Genomic DNA, 7,909 nt, shown 5'->3' with positions numbered 1-7,909 from the left:
AAACACTTTATTTAATCAATAATTGTAATAAAATAAGTCTTCATAAGAGCACATAATATTTTAAATTTATTTTCTAGTAAGAAAATTGATTTGGGGAGTTGCTATGATTATTTTTATGTGAATAACTTCTTCAACAGATTCTGTCCAATTTTAAGAAAAATGATACAGATATTCTCTGTATTAGTTCCTACGGAGGATCTGTCATGGTGACATCGTGTTGTTTATCCATCAGTTTTGGGTCTCCATCTTGATGCTCTCAGCAGGGAAATGCTAAGCTGCCTTAAAATATCTAGAAAGTCACTATCAGCAGGCAAGTGAGTCATTTCTATGCCTAAGTTATTACACTTCAATTACTTTGAGATTAATGCCTAATTACATTAACAGGTCTATTAAACACACTTATTCAACACAACACCTTCTGGATCAATGAACTGGTATAAAATAGAATCTTTAAGACAGTTCTACACAGAGAGACAAGTATCTCATGTCAATAGCATATTGTATTTACTTCAAAACAACTAATACATCTAATGTAGTCTGATGCTTCCTTCATGCCACAGTTCTCCTGTAACCCTGTTACCTGTACTTTCACCCTTACCTTACTCTTCATCTACACACCTGCTTCCAAAACCAACGTAAGATGTTACAACAGAGAAGCTAACCCTGAGGAGGAAATAAAACGCTTAGAATGCTTTCGCTGGTTTGACCCTCGACTTAACATGGGGCTGCCAGCTTCCTCTTGGCCATCTGAAGTGAAGTGCTGATTACTGCTCAGCTAACAGCGTTAGCTAAGTCTAGATGCTTTCATGTGTGGTGACATTATTCTCTCTCTCTCTCTCTCTCTCTCTCTCTCTCTCTCTCTCTCTCTCTCTCTCTCTCTCTCTTTCTTTCTCTCTTTTTCAGGGCTAGGGACTGAACCCAGGGCCTTGTGCTCGCTAGGCAAGTGCTCTACCTCTGAGCTAAATCCACAGCCCCGACACTATTCTCTAACAAACAACGCTCTGCAATCTAATACCAGCAGAACCTGTGTGTGTGTGCAGAGTCTGAGGATTTCAGCCTCAGTTAAAAACTGAAATTAAAGTTTTTGTAATCACAAAATTAGTAACTTTCAGCCATAATGAAGAATTTCACAAAATATGTCAGGCATTTTATTGAGGATTAAAGACCTAAAGTGAATAAATGTTTCCCTGACAAGAAAGAGCTTACAGAGAGAAAATAGCAGGGGAGGAAAATGACAAATTGCAGTAATTTGCTACATTGTGTTTTTAGTAAAGATGCATGGGAGGGGACAGGAAGGAGAACAGGAGAGATTTTCTCTGCTGGACAATCTCAAAGGCATTTTATATCTGATTTCACTTTCATATGGCTCTCCTTACCTTTTAAATATGTCACTTTTAAGTCTTGGCTTTTTCACATTGATTTTTTGTTTGTGTGGTGGCTGTATGGCATTTTCATCAGACTATCGAATCCATTATGTATAGCATATTGATCTTCAGTATTCCCTTGTCTAATAAATTCATCATTACATTAAAGAAAATAGGAATTGTTTTTATGACTCTTCTTTGATTTTTTTTAATATATTGACCAGTTTCAGGACATTTTACTTCCTGCTGTTCACCTATCAATAGTGTTCTCAGATCAGAAATTTAAATCAGTCTACATATCATATGACTTAATCTTGTCAAATTACACATACACATATTTAACCGCATCTATCTCAGAAGGGACATGCTGCTGTCTAAATGAACCAGGGCCCTGGATAGAAAATAGAAGCTGAAGAGACTCTGAAATGCTGTTTCTATTAAATGTGCGATAAAGTAACTCATATACAACTTCTGATTTAAACTGAGTTCTTACCTCACCAGATTCTACTATACCCACCCATTAGGCATTCATTTTTAAAATATATAAACAAAAATTATTACAATAAAACTGCTATAAAATAGCAAAAACGAATGTTTTCTACAAAATTTCACACATACACACATATACATATGTATACAATACATATGTGGCATGTATGCATATATAAAAATATATTAATTACTCTAATAACATTCCCAAAGTTTAAAATTTGAAAAAGAGCACTTTAGAATTTAAGAAAAATTTCAAAATCTGCATTGTGTAAATTCATGATAGCATGTTTCCTAATCCAAAAATAACATTTTTACTATTTTAAACCATCTCTTGTCTATGTAGTAAACAGAAAAAAATACCACATTATGTTTATAAATTTTATTATATTAAATACATAAAGGAATGACTAAAGGTTGTTACAGTTAATTACAAAATGGAAATTATTGGATTAGAATGAACACCTAGCTCTGCCGATTACTGTGTGATGTTGAGCAAATGATGTCAATGCTTTGTTTCTGCTCCCTGCTGTAAAAGAATAACACTTGGACGAAGTATGCTCACATTGAAAGAGCCGCTAATCTTAATTTTACTCTTTTTAGATATTGGTATTATTCCTATCTTAGATAATGCAAGAGGACTTCAGAGTTCACGTTTAAGATTTTATGGTCTTATTTCTCCCTTAATTTAAAATGGCTAATTAATTTAACAGAGTTATTTCCCTTCAAATCACAGCAATTTCCTAAAGATAGCTTTTAGGTTGCTTCTAGATTACAGGCACTCTGTGAAGCAGTTGTAATTGAACAGTTGTAATAGCCACCTTATCCTCATGCTCAACTGAAAGGCTGCCTCACGATGAGACTACCTGGGCTGTTAAATACTTGAGGCACGAAGTTCTAAAGTAACAGGAGGCACAAAGAAGAGTGGAATGAGATTTCTCAGAATGTATGTCTGGTAACTAATCCACACAGGCAAAGAAGACAAATCAAGGAACAAAGCCAGTCTTTTTATAGGCTCTTATAAAAGTTGAATATCACTGTTCTTGAAGTAGAAAGGTCTAAAAAAATATTTAAAACCTCTAGTGCAGGTCCTCAAATTGCTCTAAGAGTTTAGTATTAAAATGAAGTCCAGGAAGAACAGTGTACACTCTGAGTCGAATGTTATTTCACCCTGTATATTGATATAGACAACTTGGTCTTGTCATAATAAAGTTGATTTGATTCTAGAAAAAAAGTACTTTAAAGTTCTCTAAAAATCAGTGGCTTTCTTCAAATGGCTATAAAGCATTAGCAAAGTAGGCAATGGGAAGAAAATCTTGGTTAGTTTTCTCATACAGTCAAGCCATCAAAGGGCTACTTTAAAATGATCATGATTTTATATTGAGCAAACTGATCAGAAATTTGTAACTTTACTAGAGACAAATCTCTTAATCAATGACAAATTCTGTAAATATCCAAAGCATAACAAATCTGGTTGTGAGCTTATAATATACTTTTAAGAAACGATTTAACATCACAACACAGATTATCAAATAGGAAATGGGGGTTGGGATTTAGCTCAGTGGTAGAGCGCTTGCCTAGGGCCCTGGGTTCGGTCCCCAGCTCCCTCCCCCCAAAAAAAAAAGAAAGAAAAGAAAAATAGGAAATGGATCAGAAATATCAACAGATATAAATACAAAGAAGTTAAAAAATAAATATATGCTGAGAAGAAAAACCTTTCTGAACGATATATATATATATATATATATATGTATATATATATATATATATATATATCAAGTGTCCTGTAGTGGGAATCCAGGAACTTCCTTTTTGTTCAAAAAGGAAGAATATTTTAAGTTATGTTGGGCTGGAAATATTTTCCCCATGATCGATAATGATCTAACCATCTGCATTAAACCTATAAAGACTCCAAAATATAGGTCTATGACCAAGGAGGAAAACTGAAAAGCAAAATCATCCAATAAACCAGGCTGAGCAATTGCTGGGGGGAAAAATGCAGAGAAACAAGAAAGCAAGGAGTCAGAAAGACATTTCCTTCAAAGCAGTGGCGGAGACTAAAGCTGACAGGTCATGCAACCTGACATAGTTGAAAGAAAATGAAATGACAGTGACAAAGTACTGAAGAAAAACTGTGAATTTAAATGTCTAGAACCACAGAAAATATCCTTTAAATGATGGCTGAATGAAGACATTTTACTATAAACCTCTGGATAGAATCACATAAGGACAACTGTACAAAAGTGTGTAACAGAGTGGTTCAGAAAGTAATACAAAAATAAAACAAAAATAATACACAAGGAATGTGAGAATGAAAAGAAACCATGTGTCTATGGGCCAGTCTGTAAAATATGTTCTATGAAATTTGAAGACTATGCCTGTGTTTGCATGTGGGAGAGGGGGAAATGAACAAGTGGGTACAGATATCAAAAGTACAAAGGTTACACCCCAGGAGATTAAATTTCTGGTGTTGTACTGTACCACATAGAGACTGTATAGGTAATGAATAATTCAATTAAAAAATAGATTTTAAATTAATTAATGTATTTTTCTTTCCATAATGGAAATCATATAGAAACATACATTCTAGATTATGTGATATGAGTAATATTATTAAATGAAATTTAAAATAAAAAAAAAACAGGCTAAAATGCAAACAGAAAAAATTAATAAAGCTAAAAAGATCAATGAGATGGAAAATGTATAATAAAGGAACCCACAAGCCGCTGTGTTCTTTAATCAATACTAATAAATACTTTAACAATACTAATAAAATTATAAGGCTCTAAATTGATGGCAGGAGGGAATACATGCCTGAAAAAGACACAACACTAAAGATTCTACAAACTTCTCCACTCTACTTCACAAGTGGACTTCACAGGTATCACTTGTCTTGGTAGTGAAAACCTTATGTACACAAATATATTTTTAATGGTTTCCTCTAGTTTAAAATTAAAGATCCCACAAACTATAAAACATCTCTCTGTACAGTTGAAAATGTACAGTAACTAGTACTTTCTAGTGAATTTTAATTCTCAAAATTTAAAGCAAATGTTTTTTAAAGTAATTAAAGTTTCTTTAAGAACAGATACACAGTAAACTCAGTATTGATGACAATTGACTATATATATCATTTATATATATATACATATTCAATATTCTACTGGGTATTTTAAAAATGTAATAAAGCAGTAATAATATTTGATCTGTCAATTACAATGTTTTTATGATTGGCATGCATACAATTATATGATTGGTAAACAATGAGAAACACTGTAGGTCATAATTTCTTGATTTCAAATACTATTTGGAGACTATTTCTAGTACCATTTTTTTTCAAAAACCATTGGTATAAATAGATAGAAAACAGTTTTTAGGTCCTGATGCTAGGTATGGTACAGTTGAGGGAAAAGTTCTAATGGCAGCAACACCAAACACATATGACAGTGGTCCAAGTCCTCAGTAGAGAGGCTCAAGCTGTTAGACATGACTTACATCCAGTGCTTGTAGCAAAGAAGGCAGCAATGATTCAGATGAACTCGAGATCAGAGATAATGTAGACTGTAGCTTTCTTAGTTTGTTTCTTCCTGTCTATATACATAGCAAAAAGGACTTTATTCAAAGAAAAGAACGGATTACATGACACTGTCAGAACTCACCTTGTCACTTTGAATGAAGATACTCAAGGGCCATCCTATGTGTTTTCTATAATGAAGACAATAGTAAAAATAAATACTTCATATTGCTGTGGGATGTATATTGTACATATGGATGGATAGGTGGGTGGGTGGATAGATGGTATCATAATTAGTTTTCCATTTCTGTGATAACCATAACCAGAATTAATTTGGGGAAGAAAGGGTTTTAGTTCATCTTAACAGTTTTAGTTCACCATGAATGGAAGTTAGGGCAGAAGCTCAAGCAAAAGGCAGAAGAAGCGGAGACTCTGGAGGAATGTGCCCTACTGGCTGACTCCTCCCAACTCGTTCAAATGCTATGATATATAAGTAGGTAGGTAACAAATGAAAGATGTAGATACAGATGCTGGTTTGAGAGATGACATAATAGAAAGATTAAAATGTTGACTTATTGATCGATGAATGACTGATTGATAGATAATTTGTTCCGAACAGATCTATGAAAATTGATGTTATCCTCTCCCAAGTTTTAATAGAGTTGAAAGAAGTATCAGATAACCCAGAATTGGGAATCAGATGCCATACAAATGGTTGTGAGCCACCATGTTGGTGCTGGGAATTGAACTAAGTACCTCTTGAAGAACAATCAGGGCTCCTAACCAATGAGTTATTTGTCCAGCCCCCTCAAATGTTTCTTAATCGTCACACTATGTATGGAAATCACCAAAACTCTGGAAAGAGAAACTCAGGAAAAAATAGGAACAGTTGAAAATTAGAGAATCTTCTATATCTTGTGTGTAGGTCTTTTTTTTTTAGTTCTGAACCCCATTTTTTTTTATTAACTTGAGTATTTCTTATATACATTTCGAGTGTTATTCCCTTTCCCGGTATCCAGGCAAACATCCCCCTCCCCCCTCCCCTTCCTTATGGGTGTTCCCCTCCCAACCCTCCCCCCATTGCCGCCCTCCCCCCACCAGTCTAGTTCACTGGGGGTCCAGTCTTAGCAGGACCCAGGGCTTCCCCTTCCACTGGTGCTCTTACTAGGATATTCATTGCTACCTATGAGGTCAGAGTCCAGGGTCAGTCCATGTATAGTCTTTAGGTAGTGGCTTAGTCCCTGGAAGCTCTGGTTGCTTAGCATTGTTGTACATATGGGGTCTCGAGCCCCTTCAAGCTCTTCCAGTTCTTTCTCTGATTCCTTCAACGGGGGTCCTATTCTCAGTTCAGTGGTTTGCTGCTGGCATTCGCCTCTGTATTTGCTGTATTCTGGCTGTGTCTCTCAGGAGCGATCTACATCCGGCTCCTGTCAGTCTGCACTTCTTTGCTTCATCCATCTTGTCTAATTGGGTGGCTGTATATGTATGGGCCACATGTGGGGCAGGCTCTGAATGGGTGTTCCTTCAGTCTCTGTTTTAATCTTTGCCTCTCTCTTCCCTGCCAAGGGTATTCTTGTTCCCCTTTTAAAGAAGGAGTGAAGCATTCACATTTTGATAGAAAGAACTTAGAACACCTATCAGACAGACACAGAAATCCAGGTTGGCGAGAGAGAGAGAGAGAGAGAGAGAGAGAGAGAGAGAGAGAGAGAGAGAGAGAGACAGAGAGACAGAGAGACAGAGAGACAGAGAGACAGAGAGACAGAGACAGACAGAGACAGAGACAGAGAGACAGAGAGAGACAGAGAGAGACAGAGACAGAGAAGTTGGAGACAGAGACACAGAGACAGAGACAGAGAAATTGTTTGGAAGCTGAAGAGATATGATTGTTTATGAACCTTGATCTAACTTTCAGGGGATTAGGAATTTGAATCCCAGCACCCACCTCAGTGGCTCACATAAGCCTCAGCTCCCTGGAATCCAAAACTCTTCTCTCTGGTCTCCACGGGTACTTATATAAGCATGTATTCATGCAATCAAACTGGCACTCATACAGGTAAATACATAAATATTAAAAAGTAAATGATCTACAAGACAAAATATTAACCAAGACTCTCCTTTGATACATGTTATATTTCTTCAGTTCAGCTTTCCAAAGATTTTGAAATTAACATCCTAGGACTGCCATAGTGTCTCCTAGTGTTTCTTGATTTGCCAGAACTGATTATATCTCTTAAATGGAATTGGTGTACTAAAAACAGATTTTCTCATAATTGTCACATTATTCATGTGTCCCATCTTTACTCTAAGGATTCACACTGCCAGTAATGAATTATAATCTGCAAATTTCCAGCCGTGGTAAGTACATATCCTCTGTAACAGAAAAAAAGAATCAAACACTTACTACTTTGGAGAACACAAGGTGGAATGTAAAACTGACCGTGGATTAGCTGTCTGTTTTCTTCTAACAATTTTTCTTTTGCCAAACCAATTAAGAAAACAAGCTGTAGTTTCAACTCTGAAGCTAAAAGGGAAATAAAAAAAA

The sequence above is a fragment of the Rattus norvegicus genome, chromosome 4 (genome assembly GCF_021556685.1).
Source record: "Rattus norvegicus strain SHRSP/BbbUtx chromosome 4, alternate assembly SHRSP_T2T, whole genome shotgun sequence".
NCBI classification, from domain to species: Eukaryota; Metazoa; Chordata; class Mammalia; order Rodentia; family Muridae; genus Rattus; species Rattus norvegicus.
Note: the sequence above shows the minus strand (reverse complement) of the source record.